The sequence below is a fragment of the Dasypus novemcinctus genome, chromosome 3 (genome assembly GCF_030445035.2).
Source record: "Dasypus novemcinctus isolate mDasNov1 chromosome 3, mDasNov1.1.hap2, whole genome shotgun sequence".
NCBI lineage: Eukaryota > Metazoa > Chordata > Mammalia > Cingulata > Dasypodidae > Dasypus > Dasypus novemcinctus.
The window spans coordinates 47,872,864-47,890,565 of record NC_080675.1 but is presented as its reverse complement, the minus strand read 5'-3'; positions in this window follow the sequence as shown (position 1 = coordinate 47,890,565).

Here is a 17,702-nt window from a genome sequence, read left to right as displayed (position 1 = left end):
GATAGAGCATCTGCCTACCACATGGGAGGTCCGCGGTTCAAACCCTGGGCCTTCTTGACCCATGTGGAGCTGGCCCATGTGCAGTGCTGATGCGTGCAAGGAGTGTAGTGCCACTCAGGGGTGTCCCCTGCGTAGGGGAGCCCCACGCGCAAGGAGTGCGCCCCGTAAGGAGAGCTGCCCAGCGTGACAGAAAGTGCAGCCTGCCCAGGAATGGCACCAACCACACGGAGAGCTGACACAAGATGATGTAACAAAAAGAAACACAGATTCCCTTATGCCGCTGATAAGGATAGAGGCAGTCACAGAAAAACACGCAGCGAGTGGACACAGAGTGCAAACAACTGGGGGGAGGGGGGAGGGGAGAGAAATAAATTTTAAAAAATAATAATTCTAAGCTATGGATTGACTCCCCTGGAAGCCAGGTTAATGAATGCAGGGGCTCTTAGCCCCCTCAATAAAACTCAAGACCTGCTGGTGACCAGCCCAGGTCTCATTTGCTCCTCCCCAGATCCCTTATTTTAAAAACAAGAAACAAAACAAAACAAAAACAAAACAAAACAAAATATCTTCCCCAAATGAGATAAATATAAGCATTAATAGATTTCAAAATTAGCTCAACTTCTGAGCTTTTAAAATACATTAATTTCTTATCTGGTTCAATTTGTTCAAATAGAATCTAGGCTAAGCTGTTAATAATACAGGTTTTTCATTCAAGAATACTTTCATTTTTAATTTTATAGCAGCAAATAGACAAATGAATTTCCACTTACTCAGTACCTAGTATATGTTATATTCTACATTCTGGAAAATCAAAAGAAAGATACAGTTCCTTCTCCAAGATGTTCCTGGTTTAGAGGGGGAAAGTGGCAAGGAAGCATAAATATTTATAATAAGTACATTTAAGGAACAAGAGTAGGAAATAACAACTTTATTCAGATGTTAGGCAATAAGGCAAGTGAAGTACAAAATCCACAGATCTGAAAGAGAAAATTTTGAAGAAAATATGCCTAGAATATCTACCAAGTCTATGTTTTCAAATATTAATGCCAAATCCTTATTTTGCAAATATGATAAAACTATTAACATTCCCAAATATACTCCCACACCAATCCTAGGTGAAATGATTGTGACTTTGAAGTCTCATTTTTCCCACAGAATACAACCCTTAATGCAAAATAGGAAATATGCACATATATCTATGGGAACATTGCTGATCCATTATGCTGAATGGACCTATTTATCCAAGAGCTGTGATGTGCTATTATATATGACAGTGTTCTTAATGATTTTACAAAGGGAAAGAAACCAATTTTATTGAGACACCAACATCTCTTCACCCTTTTCAGAAGCTTGCAATAGAAGAATATCAATTACATGCCTGAACAAAAATGTATTCAGATCTTTTAAGCCTACTCTTTTGCATTTAATTAATTTGGGTCTTTACCTCATTGCAAGTGGCAGGACTGAGTACATCAGTTGTAATACTGACCACATGGAGAATGCATAAATTAGTTTGTTGCTGTTGTCTCTGCCAATATTGATGATTCATTTGAATCCCTGGTTATGAAGGAAATGTTAAATTTATTGCCCTGGTGAAATTCCATCTTAGGTAATTGCAGTCTAATTTCTGTCTATCTAACACATCTTAGCCATTTAAACTACATATAAATATTCAGCTTTGTATTTTATCTAAAGCAATTCAGTATAACTACAAAAGATTGGTAAAAGGAGTGCCAGACCTAGTTCTGATGTAAATTGTTTTTATATTACAATATATACAAGGATTAAAGTTGTTTTAATTCATTTTCTTAAGTATATCTTTATAAAGAATTTGTGGTATATTGAAAAATATAGGCCATGTTCCATGAGAGAAGATAGCTAGGAAACATTACAATTTAAGTGATTGTCAAAACAAGAGAAGACAAAAATTAAAGAAGACAAATGTTAAAAATACAAATTTTTCAACCTCTTGAAATTTGTAGGTGCAATTTTGTTCCTTTTTGAATAGCAAGTAGAGTGTTTACATGTATCCACCTAAGATTAGGTTGTCTATTTTCCAAATCACACCAAAAAATCTACAGGATGAATTCCAGCATTTCTTCCTAGAAGTCTCTTGTAGTTGCTTGCTGTCTTTTGTAATTTGTACCTCCTGCTAATTTAGCTTCATATATGCTGCCCATTTGGATCAGCTGAACCTTCAATAGTGAAATGGAATCATAAGGAGATCAGTGTAGTTCCAGGTACAAGTGTTTGCTTGATAAGTACTTGAATGAGAAAAACATGTTAGTCTCCTGTTTCAGGGGAGAACTGGAAATTATACCACTAAAGATGTTACAGAGAAAAAGAGAAGTATAATCATATCAAATACTTTAGATATCTTTCTCTTTAGGATTATAGTGAGGGCTGTTAAAGGTGACACCTTCCATATTGCAGTCTACAAAGGATTAGAAAAGTCAACAATATTGTTATAGTTAATCATTTGAATCCAACATCTGAGTTCCTTTAGTATGTAAGAACTACACATTATACTCTACTATACAAGCAGTTATCACAGTTAATTTGGAAAGATAGTTAAAGCAAACAGCTGCTTCTAATCAGTACTATTTCCATAAGAGCAGAGTCATGTGTCTCTTCGCTTAGATGATGCATACTTTAATAAGAGAAACCAACAGTGTATGGAATACATTGTTTTGCAAGGAATCAAATCTTCAGAAAAGCAATAAGCAATGTATTACCTGACTCTTAGCTAATAAGGTATCTAGCAAAAATGAAAAGCTTGTTAAAAACAATTGCTTATGATATTGCTAGGCCTTTTTTCCCTTGTGGGTGAAGGAAGAAACTATTAGTATAGCTGAAAGTGTAGAGTACGGAGAAAGGAACTTGTCATCAATTAATTTTTAAGCCAGAACAAATCTAATACTAGATCTTTGCAATATAAATGGACTTAAGTGCTTAGGAAAGTAATTTCTGTTTCAACTATATGCACATTTAGAATTACCATAAGTCAAAAAGCTTTACCTTTCACTTGACTTATTTATTAGAGTAGAAAGATTTCTAGTCCTGTGTTGACTGAATTGTTTAAATTATGGGAGTAAAACCAACTTTCAAGAAAGGTCAACCAACTACATCTTCAAAGTACTGAAATTTCTAATTATTTTAATAACAGTAACACTAATACTATTATTAGTCTTTGCATTGTGTTCAGTTGCAAGGGTTTCACATTCTTAAAAGTTTCTTTACTCCTGGTTTGAATATATTAATTTGATTTTAATTATAAATATAAGGTCTTTGATTAAATCCAAAGGACTTCTATTTGGGCTTTGGAAATTATTCTCAAAGTATAGATAAGTGCAAGCAAAACTTTTCAAAATAAGATTGAAAAGAGTTGAATATTGACTAGGGCCAAATATCAAGACATTGTCCTACCCAGACTAGTATTTAGTTGATGAGCTTAGCTCCAGATACCAAAGGATGAAATGGATATGTGGTATCTTTGGATTATCAAATTGCTTACACAGATGTTGAGATTCCAGGTTTATTTTCCCCCTTTTGCTTGTGAAAGTTTGCCTTGGATTGTTTCTGTATTCCAATAGCTACCAGGATTTTTGCCATTAGGCTGCAGCTCAAGTATTCTCTTCTTGTTTTTAGTCCTCCAATGGTCAGTTCCAAGATTCTTCTATAATCCCAGAAAGCCCCCACACAACGAAGTTCCTCAAAAATCTTCAGGGGTACAATTTCATTATACACATTCCTTCATTCAAATGAGATAAGTTGAAAGCTCTTATCATCAAGAATGTTTTTTATTTTAACTGGTTTTAGGATTTTTTTTTTTTTGTAAGCAAACAAACACACTCTAAAATCTGTTAAACCCTTGGGTTCCATTTAGCTTCTTGGTGAAGCTGACAGAATTTATCCCTGGTAGTACAGAACTGGAAATCCTATGGGATCTCTTATGTGGCATCTTCTCCTTGGATAGTTGATGGGTATACTGCTCACAATAAATAAAGATGCCTGGCTTTTAAACCTCTAGGAAGTTCACAAATACCTCTTAAGACAGTGGCTTGAAAATAGGGTATTGATATAAGGTAGGGAAAAGATATGACATTTTCAGATAATATTCCTATTAGGACAACCTGCAGATACTAGGGCTGGTAGAGCAGAATAGTGAGAGATTAAATCAGGGGGATGATTTATAAGTTATCTGAAGGATGGAAGGACGGGATCAAAGCCAATGCTAAAATGAAGACTATATTGCAAGGTTCAAGGCAGAAAAAAGCAGTAACTCAGATTTAGACACAGAGATTTCGGTGCCTAATTTAGTGTTCCAGAAAAAGAGAGGTCCATACCATGGATAGCTCTCTTGGAGGTTGTGGCAGTTTGATATTGTTTATGAATTATAAAAAATTATAAACTAGTCTGTTCCCCTGGGTATGATACCCTTTGATTCTATTACATTCAGCTGAGATGACTTTGAATAAATTATGTTCAGATTAGAGCTTTGATTCAACCACATCATTAGGGTGTGCAGGGTTGAGTCCCTGCCCCCTTGGTGGGCTATATAAATGGACACTCAATCAAGAACACAGAACTAGATACACAGAAAATGACATGGCAGAGGAGAGAACTTGGTTTTTACACTGGAGCCCTGGGGAGAGATGAGACATTTGACTGATAGTTTCCAACTGACCTTGGGAAGAGACCAGAGCAGCTGAGAAACCCTAAGAGATGAGCCTTATGCCAGCCTACAGCTGAGACAGCTGAGATCGGAAGAAGCTGGCCCACAGAGCCTTGAGAGGAAAGAGGAAGCCTGAAACCTCACAGATACCAGCAGCCATCTTGCTTCAACACATGGCAACAGACATTTGGTGAGAAAGTACCTCTTACAGTACCTTGAACTGGACTCTTTACGGCCTTGTAACTGTAAGCGTCTACCCCAAATAAACACCCTTTATAAAACCCAATAGATTTCGGGTACTTTGTATCAACACCTCTTTGGGCAAATACAAAGGTCAGTTCCTCAGAGTATATCCTGAACCTGCCTGGGGATTTTTAATTTAGTTATAGGCTTTTCAAATGGACTCTGTATTTCCTTTTATGCTTATTAAATGAGGTTGACCAATTTTTACAGTATTAGTTTTCATGGAGCTGGGAAATGTGTTTTAATTCACCAGAAATGTTTGGTATGGCAACCACCATGTTCTATGAAATCAAGAAAGTAAATCGAGATAGCTTGTGTAATGGGGAGGTCATGTCATCTTACACATTAGGTAGTTCATGTTGTGAAGACATCTTTCCCCTTGTCGAGAAGTAGAACCCAGCCAGGATTTCAACTCTGACATTTCCTCTGTTAAACATGTATTATGTGGCCATATGATTGGAGCACACATTTATTACTTGAAATTTGGCTATCGCTACTTATCATATCTTTGACTTTGGGGAAGTCAAATTCTCTTTAACACTTTAATCAGTGCCACACAGGAACTTCAATGGACAGCCATCGTGACTGCACGAAGAAATTGCCTATAGGATAGAAAACAGGCAACTCATGCAAGGAATATAAATTAGAGATGTGCATGGAGCACCTTGTGCTTAAATCTTTTCAAGGACAGATAATTGTGATATTGTGGTTCTTGTGAGAGATGCACAGTGAATGCCATTATGGGTTTCCCTCACATTTAATATTTGGAAAATAATTTTAACATCCACCAAACCATTAGTACAAAGTGTCTTGGTACACAGGTAGATCAGGTAATTCTATTGAATTCAAAGGAGGAAACATTTTAAAAGCTTAACCCGCCATGCAAGCATATTCTGCCTTCAAATGCTTACAAGTCCTTGAAACTATGCCCTACTTGATACAAGCCATCTAGAAGGGATTTGATCCTTTTGGTACAGGCTTTAAGTGGGCTATGTGTGAGAGGTAGAGTCATAAAGAACACTGAGTACTGCGAAGAACCACAAGCATATTAAAATCAAATGGAAGGGTTAATAATGAAATAGAACAAAACGTATATTAAAAAATTGAGTAGACACATTTGAATCTCTCTTTTCCATTTTCTCTTAGGGACCTGGCAATTCATTCTCTTCTCAAAGCCTAATGGTCTTAGGGACCTACTGTCCCTTTTGTTTCCAACTAATCACTTTTGAATGCCTCTCTGTGGGTTTGAAGTTATTGATCTTTGGAGCCAGTTCCTTGCATGAAAATTTATAGATATATTTGAAGAATGCAGGTTTATTCTCTCTAATATACAAAATATGGGAGACTTGGGATTTTTAACTCATGGTCTTTGGGACTCAGAAATCTAGCCATGGTTTATTTGGCAAAGTTATTATACTTATATTAAAGGATGGAAAAGCTCTTAGACTAGTTAAGAACCAAAAACTTCTTATCTCTTTTATTATGCAGGTTTCCAAGGTGATAGGATTGCAAGGAGAATCAGGAAGGGCTGGAAGAGAAAATGTAATCTAGTGGCTAATAATCTTTGTAAAAGATTGTTTCAGGACATCCCCATCTCACACAGCATCAGGGATTCCAGGCCTGACAGGCATCTCTTCCTTTTAGTTACTCCAGAGTCTTAAAAAAATTTAAGAATTGCAATTGAGAAGATAAGTTCAGATACTTAAATAATAAAATAACTCAGAATAAAATAGTTCAGATTTGATGGTTTCATACCCCAGGTTTCACTGCTATTGTGGGGTAGAGTATAATATAAAAAATAATCTAGAACTTGGCAGAAATCATTGTAAGGCCAAGAGTGTGATTGTTATTGTTTTTAATGCTTAAAAGTGGGCAACTCTCCCTTAGAAAACTCTAAAATCAGTAGTTTAAATTTTTTTCTGACAAGAATCCAGGAGAATCATGAGTTCCTTTTAATGCTTGACAGATAATGAGATATTATAGCAAGTGGAAAAGAGCCTGATAACCTCAAGTTGGTACATTTAGTCAGATCGTGCATTATCAAATAGAAGCAAAAATAGATCTTTAAAAAATAATTTGTCCATGAACATCTAAATTTTGAGTAATTGTAGACAAAAAACTAATCAAAGTTAGAACTAATATATCTTTTCTAATGAGTGATGAATCTGATTTGGACGCCTGTGGATGCAGGGGAAGATAAATGGATACCAGAACTAGGATAATGAGAGGAAAAAGTAATTTCCTTTATAAGTCAATATGCAGGGATTTATCAATGTAGAAAGGAAGAGAAATTTGTGGTTAATTCTGAGTTCCCACACTACTTATTTATTGTAATTATATGAGTATATACGTAAACATACATAGGCATACCTAGAAATTTGTGTTCTCTACTAAAGTTTTCATGGTTACTTCTATAAGTTCAGTTTTTCTTAACTAATAATACCTGGTATCTTTATAAAGTCCTAGGTTAAAAAGGTTAAAATCGTCTCTTAAGAACCACTGTTATTGAGACCTCCTCTATGTGAGATGCAGCAACTGAAACTCAAAATTATTGTTGAAAATCATATTGCTCAGAATTGACAGAAAAATTAAAATATACTCTTACAAAATGGTAAGTCCTACAGAGAAGCTGTGATGGTTAGTGAGCTAATATTCAGATATAAAGAATAATAATATAGAAGCTCATGAGCTGATGGAAAACTTGAAGTATAACAGAGGTCATAATCCCTTTGAGAACAGCTTTACTCATAGTGTAAGAACTCAAACTAGGAACACCCTTCATGTCCCAGCCTCTTTTTCCTAATTCCTTATTCCTCGAGGAAGCCCCCAAGTTGTGATGGAAATGTCTACATACTAAAAATCTGATTTATGTAGAAATAGCTCTGTCTTTATTCTTAAAGTAACTCAAACATGGCAATGAGCAAAATTGCATATAGTGAAGCTTTTTGTAAGCACATAAGTACAGATAGTAACCACCTATCCCACATGGGCCTTTCTGTTAATCAATTCTCTAGCAAGTAGTTTGTCTGAGCTTGAGCCCTATCTGATAAGAAACCTTCTTTAAAAGCAACTTCCTTTATTTTCATCCAGGAGATAAATTCTAACAACAAGGCAATTACTAGAGTGAAATGCAGGCTCAGGGTTTGTTCTGAGTACCTGTTTACTGGAAGGTAACTTACAAAGAGCATAGAGAGCAGAGTCATCTAGGACTCACCTGTGTTTGGGAGGTCCTGGAGGCAGGGAAAAAATTGATACCTATGCAAAGATCTAAAAGAGATGCCAACATCTCTACCAAGTGACAATGCATTTCTTGTGAAAAGACTGAGATTGTGATGAGTCGTGGCCTTGCCCAGAAATGGCACAAAGACTATATAGTACCTGCTACTGAAAATGGAATCTCGTTGTGGCTCTTTTTGCTCAGGTCTAAATGCCTGAGCCAGCACTGTTCATGTCATGCACTTACCTCTCAACAAGAATGACAGGTCTAATTTTATTATCCTTACTGTAGCAAAATATACCGTCATCTATAAGGACAATATGATCAAGTCCCTTGGCTGAAGAATGCATTTCCTCAGCCATAATGTCCCTAAGGCTTCTAAATGGAAATTCAAACTTTTAGAAAAAAATCATTACGTTGCATTTCTAAAAATAAAGTGTGTTCAGAAAGAGCTCTCCGTAATGCGAGAGGGAGGCATTCTAGCTCGCATTTATAGATAGTGGCAATAGAGTCTCCTAATTGATGTACAGTCAACAGTCTGGCATTAAATCTAGTCATGGGTAAAATAAAGGCAAGGGATGGATGATCTGCAACCCAGTGAGGCAAAACAGAGCAGTAGCAATTGAAATTATGTGGATCTTCTGGGTCAGGTTCAAATGCCTTTGGGGGGCAAGTAGGCAATGCCAATTTGTAACGCAGCAGGTATAACAGGGAGTCATATAACTATGATACATCAAGCACACACATCTGAGGCTAGCATTGCCTCATGAACCACCAGTTTGTGATTCTGCATCTATAATCTAGAGCAGAGGAAAGTGGCCTCACTAACTGCGATGGTTTCTTGCCTGGGGGAAAGAATTGGAAACTAGAGGAAGAGGCAAACACTCATATTATAAGTCTCAAGAATTCCCTTTGCTCTTTTACTTACTGTAAAAGTCTTGCTGAGAAAAAGTCAAAAAGGTCTTTTACATGCTTTCTCTATTTCACCAGAACAAAGTATCATAATGTTGATGAACATCTGAAGCCTGAGAGTGGGCCCTATAATTCGGTAAAGAGGTCCTGACATGGGAGCAGATGTGGCTTAAGCAGTTTAGCACCCACCTCCCACATGGGAGGTCCTGGGTTTGGTTTCTGGTGCCTACTAAAGAAAAACAAACAATGAGCAGACAAGGAGCAAAAACAACAAACAATGAGCAAAAACAACAAAAAAAGAGGTCCTGACATCTCTTGTTGTGTCCTTGTCTAATTGGGCCTCCTGTGTTTATCTTTTCAGCATATCATACACCAGAGAAACACATTTCATGATCTTTTGTAAACGCTAGAGACTAGTCATCCAATCTTGGCAGAATCACTTTCCCTAGCAGATTCTCAGTTTCCTTATCAGTAGAATGGTAATAATGATATTCTATTTAGCTTTCTTATAGGATTTAGCTGGAGATACAATTGCTAGATGAAAATAGGGTTTTTATTCAACTATGTAGATGCTCTAAGATTAATATCTCCTTCCATGATATGGATATGTACCATATACATTTTTCTACAGTAGAGTAGGCAGAAAATACTTCTTATTTCAGAAAAGACTCCTAGTATTATGTGACAGGTATGTGAACAGATAGCTGAGTCCATCATCTCTTAAGATCACTGTCATTGAGACCCCCTTTAAGTGAGATGTAGCAAAAAATCATCTATTATAAAAGAAGAACTCATATGATTCCTGGCCAAGAGAAATCTTGTTAAAATACTGTTTTGGAAAAATTACATTGGTAAAAGTGAAGTAGATGACTTTATTAGTCAAAACATAGAAATAAATATTCAACATTTATTCTTTCATAACTTGTAAGACCTAAATTGAAATAAAGCTTTTAGGTGAAAAACAAATGTGATCAATTTGATGAGAGCTGTGTTTTCTACAGCAGAAAAACTGAAACAGCCTCTTCTGTGTGAAACCAAATCAGGAAAATGTTTGATTTTTTTGTGTCATTGAAGGAACATTTTCATCATGTACATTAGTTTATAACTCTTTTGGAAGGAATAGGACCATTTTTCCTTAATAAAACATTAGAAAATAAGCAAAAATAATATCCTTATTTACCCCTGGAAATTCAGTGTTCTAAATTTACTCAGTTGGAAGTAGCCTTTCATTTCCTTGTATCAAGAGAAGATAATCTTCCTGTATGGTGATTCTTTGTGTTGTTTTATATCTTTTGATACTCTAACCAGCAATAGAAAACACGTATACATAAGTCTTAATTAATTTATATCTGCCAAGAGTACTTGGGTGTCTCAGAAGAGTACTGCTACATTGAACCGGAAAAATTACCCAGTAATGAGGACTCACTTTGAAGAAACTACACTGTATAAGATAAATGTCTGTAGCTATGAGGTTTCATTCATTCATTCATTCACTCACTTAGTCATTCGACATATACTTATTGAGTATCTACTGTGTACCAGCACTTAGCATGATCCTCAAAACAACATTGTTGCTCCCTTATTTCTTCCAATCCAGTACAAAAATCAGGGAATTAATAGATATTTAACATGTCAGATGGTGATAATGTGCTATGAAGAAAACTATAAGATGATAAAATAACTGATAGAGATGTTAGGGGCTGAAGTGAAAGTGTTCTTTTATATCAGGTCATCAGGGAAGGCCTCTCTGGTAAAGTGCCATTTGAGCTGGAACCTGAAAGGAACAATGGAATGAGCCATCTGAGCAGAGAGGCAAAAAGAACAGTACCTCCTAGAGGTCAAAAGCCTGAAGGTAGGTGTGTGTTTTGCATATCTGAAGAAAATATTTAATGGGGTCACTGTGGATGGAAGAGAGAGAAGGGAAATTTTGTTGTCTGTGAGTAATTTTGTGTTATGTGATAGTCCATTGAAGGTCAAAGTAAAGATTGTGCCTTTTATTTCCCCTTTGTTGTTTTAATTGAACATTATATATATATAAAACCAAAAACTCCCCATTTTAACCACATTCAAATATACAATGCAATGTTGTTAATTGCTTTCACAATGTCTTACTACCATCACCACCATCCATTATTAAACTTTTCCATTGTCCCAAACAGAAATTTTTTAATAATTAAGAATTAACTCCCCATTCCTTACCCCATCCAGCCCCTAGAAACATGTATTCTAGTTTCTGGCTATGAATTTGCTTTTTCTAATTATTTCATATTATTGAGATCAGACAATATTTGTCCTTTCGTGCCTGTCTTATTTAACTCAACATGTTACCTTGAAGTTCATCCGGTGTTATAGCATTTATCAGAATTTCATTCCTTTTTATGGCTGTATAATAGTCAATTATATGTATAAACCACATTTTGTTTATCCATTCATCTGTTGTTGGGCACTTGGGATGCTTCCATCTTTTGACAATTTTGAATAATGCTGTTATGAATAGTGATGTACTAATATCTGTTCAAGACCCTGCTTTCTTTTGGGTATATATGTAGAAATGAGATTGCTGGTAATTCTCTACTTAACTTTCTGAGGAACTGGCAAACTGTATGCCAGAGAAGTTAAAACATTTTACATTTGACCAGTAATATACAGTGATTCTATTTCTCCACATCCTCTCTATTATTGTACATTTTTTTAAGAGTAGCCATTCTAGTGGGTATGAAATGGTATCTCAGTGTGATTTTGATTTGCATTTCCCTAATGACTAATGGTGTTAAGAACATTTTCATGTGCTTTTTAGCCATTTGTGAATCTTTTTTTTTTTTGAGAAATGTATATTCAAGTATTTTTCCCAATTTTTAGTTAGGTTGTTTGTCTTTTTGCTGTTGAGTTGTAGAATTTCTTTATCTATTCTGGATATTGAACCCTTATTGAATATGTGTTTTCCAAATATTTTCTCCCATTCTGTTGGATTTTTTTAAACTTCCATTGTAAAATTCTTTGATGCACAAACATTTTTATTTTGTTGAAGTCTTATTTACTTCTTTTGGTGCTCATGCTTTTGGTGTCAAGTCTAATAAACTTGCCTAACACAAGGTCCTGGAGATGCTTCCTTAAATTTTCTTCTAGGAGTTTTATAGTTTTGGTTCTTATATTTAGATCTTTCATCCATTCTTAGTTAATTATTGTATATGGTGTGAGGTAGGGGTCCACCTTCATTCTTTTGCATATGGATATCTAGTTTTCCCAGCACCATTGCTGAAGAGGCTATTTCTTCCCCCACTGAGTGAACTTGGTACCCTTGCCAAAACTCAATTGGCTATAGATGTGAGGGTTGATTTCTGAACTCAAAATTTTTCCATTGGTCTATTGTCTGTTCCTGTGCCAACACCATTATGTTTTCATTAAGGTAGCTTTTTGATAAATTTTAATATTGGGAAGTGTGAGTCCTCCAACTTTGTTCTTCTTTTTCAAGATGTTTTTGGCTGTAAGGGGCTCCTTACCCTTCCATATAAATTTGATGATTGGCCTTTCCACTTTTAAAAAGAAGGTTGTTGGATTTAAAAAAAGATGTATCTTTATATGAGAGATGGGAAACCCTGCTGAGTTTAAGCAGAGGAGTAATACAATACAGTTTACATTTTGTAATTAATAATTTACAGGTCATGTGAAAATATACTCTAGGGAGCCAGCAGTATCCACAGAGCCACAAACTGGGAGTCTCCAGAAATTATCCATGTTAGAGATGATGATGGTTTGGATTAGGATGGAAGTGACTGAAGGCAGTGAAAAGGTAAATTTTCCTAGATTTGCTGATCTGTGAGAAAAAGTAGTCAAAGATAACACTAAGATTATGGCATAAGCAATCAGGAAAACAGAGTTGCCCTTTACTAAGAAGGAGATAAACTTGAATAAAGCAAATTCAGGGACCAGGAAAAATTGACAGTTCAGTTTGGGAAATAAGTTTGAGATGCCTTCACCACATGTAAATTTTGAGTACGTAGTTGAGTATACAATTTTGAAGGTCTAGAGACATAGATTAGGAGTTGGCATTCAAAGATATGTGAAACTGTGTAGTTACCTAGGGAAGGAATGTAGAGAGAGAAGAGGCAATGTCCTAGGATTAAGCCCTAGGGCACTATAACATTTAGAGAATGGGAACATGAGGATGATTAGCAAAGGAGAGTAAGAAGGAATAACTTGGTAAAGCAAACTGTCTTAGTTTGCCACAGGAATGCTGATACAAAGTATCAGAAATGGGTTTGATTTTATAATGGGAAATTTATTAGGGTAAAAGCTTACAGTTCTGAGGCCATGAAATATCCAAATTAAGGCACATCAGAGATGCTTTCTAACCAAAGTCAGTTACCATTGATCCTAACATCCTGCCACATGGTACTCAGGCAAGATGGCAGGTCTGCTGGTCTCACTCTAGTTTCTCCTTGGACTCAGCTGTGGCCAATCAGTCATCTCTCCCTGGGCCTCAGGTGCTTGAGCCTCTCAGGGCGTCTCTCCTTGAGCACAGCTGTGGGCAAACTTGGAGTCCTTTCTCTCACATGACTGGATAAAATATGGCAGCTAACTTTCTTTGTCTCCATTTATATCAAACCCAGCAGGAGGGAAAAGACTCAACCTGAGTCATGTCTCACTTATGTAGTCCAATCAAAAGGCCCCACACCTAAAGGAATGGATTAATTAAAAAACATGATCTTTTCCTTTTAGAATTCATAAAAGGACTTCGAACTATCAAAGATAACAAGAAAGTGATGTCCTGGTATACAAGTGAAAAAAAATGTTTTAAAGAAATGAGTGATCAACTCTTAACTACAGCTGATTGGTCCATTAAATTGAAATGCTACCACTGATTTTGCATTGCGGAGGTCCCTGGTGACTTTGATAAGAAACCCCAATAGAATGGAATCAAAAGAGAATGCATTCTGCTGAAATGGAGTAAAAGTTACCACCCCACCTGAAACAATCAAAGAAAAAAGAAAACAAACAAAATATGAGAGTTTTTCAAGAAAGTGAATATCAGGGGGTGAAGGGCAGTGATCCTTGATTACTAGAAATAAGTTGATGCATCTATTATTTGCTTCAGTTTACTGTCTTGAGCGTTTCCAGGCAACAACAGGGAGGGGAAACTTAGGCACAACCTAATGGTAGGATGACCAACTTGTCCCAGTTTACCTGGACATTTGCAGTTTTAAAATAGAGTCCTGCATCCCAAGAACTCTCCCTGCCCCTAGACCTGGGTAACTGGGGCAGTTCATTATTTTACCTGGCGGACTCAAGGTAAAACATACCTGAGAGTTCAGGAAATCCAGGAAGCCCCAGTTTATAGGAAAGAATAATGGAGAGGAGGGAGTGGTACAGACAAAGAACTTGAGACCTTTTGAAGGACCCCCTCAATTTTACATGTATGGAAACTACTTGAGGCTGGGGGAAAACTGACTGAAAAGATTAAAGGGGACATTATGCAGTACTCTCGCAGGGGCAGGAATGGTACCTATTTTCACCAGCTAGACTAGAAGACATTGAGTAAAGTATTCATAAAGATCTTGCTTCTATAGTAGAGAATATTTAACCCTCGACTATTTATGCTATGGTTCTAACCTAACCAGTTAAAAGAAAAATCTGAATGATCACACTAATACTCGTGATTTAACTTCATTCCAGAACAAAGCTCAAGAATATTTATATGAATACAAAAATATACATACCCAACAATGCAAAATTCACAATAAATATCATCCAATCAAAAGTTACCAGGCATGGAAGAGAACAGAAACATACAACCCACTAAGAGAAGAGAACTCAAGTATCAAAATCAACTCAGAATTGATACATTTTTTAGAACTAGCAGATCAGGGCCTTAAAAATTGTTATTATAATTGTATTCCAGATATTGTTTAAAAGTTAATTACATATGATATATTAATAACATGTAAATCAAACTTTACAGATGAAACCTACATTGCATGCAATGAAAAACACATGGTATGAATTAACACAGATTAAAAATATTAGTTATCCTGAAGACAGTGGTAGAAATTTTCCAAAAGAAAAAAGAATTTAAAATCCTATTAAGAATTATTCTATCAGTCACTGTCAGAGAGCTGTACACTCAGAGTATAAGAGATACAACAGGTAATATTAATTGGAACAAGGGGATCAAAATCATTTGCCTTGGACTCAAGCCATGGGGTCAAGCCACGAATGGGAGACTAAAATCAAAGTCTTGAATAAATTCAAATGTTTTGTTTTAAGAAGTGCAAAGATTAGCTTTTATTCGCAGAAGGAAAATTTGGGGGAAGAAAGAAATAAAAACACATGATGAAGGAAAATTTTATGAACTGAATATACTTGGCCAGGAAGAGAAGAGATTCCATGGAGGGAGGAAGGGATGTCTATGTGTGTTTTACAGGAAGAAGTATAAGGATGGGTGTGGATTGGGAATGAGGAATGCGCTGGTTTTTATTCAGGAATACTATTCCCAAGGGGTAGAATCAGAACCGTTTTGATGAAAACACTTCAATAATTTACCTTACTTACAGAATAAAATCCAGAATTTTTACCAAATTATACATGGTCTGGCCACTGCAGACCTTTCCAAACTCAGCGACCACCAATCCTCTCCACATTCACCTTATGTTTTAGTCAAGTCCAGTTCCTTTGATTATCTCCTAGAGGCATGTCTGTCCTTCACAGAAAGGGCTGATAAAAGTTAAAGCCTGCTTTCTCACTTAGGTCCAAAATTTTTGCAACATACTCAGTTTTCTTTTTGCTGATTGGAATATGTTTATGGTGTAGCCCACTCTTAGTTTGCCAGAGCTGCTATGGCAAATATCAGACAATGGGTTAGCATCAAGAACAAATGTTTGTTGTCTCCTAAGGTTGACGCTAACTGTCCAAAATGAAAAAGTCCTCAAGGCTTTGCTTTCTCCTGGGATTGGTAACAGTCTGCTAATGGCAGTCCTTCATCACATGGCAATCTCTCTTTCTTCTCTCTAGCTTCTTCTGACTAATTGCATCAGAATTTCCTATTTTTATAAGACCTCCAGTCATATGGCCCACTCTGATTCAATTTGGTCTCTATCTAAATAATACCTTTGAGCATCCTATTCAGAAATGAGTTCACACATTACCTAGTAATAACATCATCAAAGATTCTATTTACAAATGGATTCACACCCACAGAAATACATATTTAAACTTGAATATGCCTTTTATGGGATTCATGAGTGCCAAGTTTAGTTAACATGCAAAATTAGTTTGAATTTGGAGTCAGTTGTCTGTGTAATATGGACAATGACTTGCATCTTCAAGTCTGTCAGAATATTTATACCTTTAAAACTCTTAAATTGCATAGCAATCCTGAGTTCTCAGATGGAACATATGTCTGCTTCATGTCACAGTTGAAATTAAACATGCAAGTAATCATCACACTCAATCTACAAGATCTACAAGACAGATTTATTATAGGAAATTTTTCTTTTAATTAAAGAAAATTAGTCATTGAAAATGGCACACCCCTTGGTGCCCATTTAAAAAATCAGAATGTCTTTTATGTAGAATTCTGTTATTATGCTTAAGATGACTCCTGATTGATTCATTAAAATATTAAAAATAAGGTTGTGTTAGTTTCAGGAAGGCTTCAGAAAACTGCCTGAATCAATGGTTTGGAAGAACAATAACTAGTGAAAGTCAACCATGACAAGATCAGATAAAAGATAACAGGAAGTCTGACATTCTAAAAGCCACATACTTTTGGATGGCTTAGTTGCTTTTTCATCCACTCTGAGTATGAAAAGGAGAAATTTATCCACAAGCCGTTTATAATTCCAATATTTAAAATCATTTTGTACTCTCTAGCTTTAAGAGAAATGGCAGAGGACCAAAGCCATCTTTGCTAACATTCACATTTGAAGTCAATAATCTGCTCAATTTCCATCTCCTTGAGCCCCTCTGTATTTTTCCCATCTGTGCTTCATTTTGTTTCCTGTCAATTTCCTTTTGTATGATTGATCAGATAGTAAAAATTATCTGGTTTGTTATTGGCAAATGTGCTATTGCTAGCTTTGTAGGTCCTCAATATTGTTTTTCCCTAGTTCAGCCTCATAAATCCTTCAGTTAACATGAAAACTGCACAGCAAAGGGAAAAACCCTTAAATGTATGATGGCTGACAAGGTTATGGTTTTTTCCAACATTGCCATTCACTTTGTTTTATATTTAATTCTAAAAGTTTCAGAATTGACTTGAGGTCAAGTATTGTGCCTGTTTGTAGCCATGACCCAGATTTTGGCATCATGCCTGGCATAAAGTAGCCCTCAGTGTGTATTGAATTGGGTTGAAAATCATGTTAAGTCCATAAACTATTCTTATAAACAGGTTACGTCTAGTTTTTATCACCAAGAAGGAACTTTGGACTATTTTCTAGGCCTCTTTGGTAGAACAATAGAACATAAGTTTTAAGGAAGTTTTTCTCCACTGAGTCCATCTTTTGTACTGACCCACTTTGTTAACAGATCTCATTAAAAGTGTCAAATATCATATGGACTTACCCTTTAGATGAGAGCTCAGAGTTCTGTTCTAGAAAGTTAAAGAAAGCCACTGAAGTAAATGTAGGCTTTATATTGCATCATTCTAATTCTAGAAAG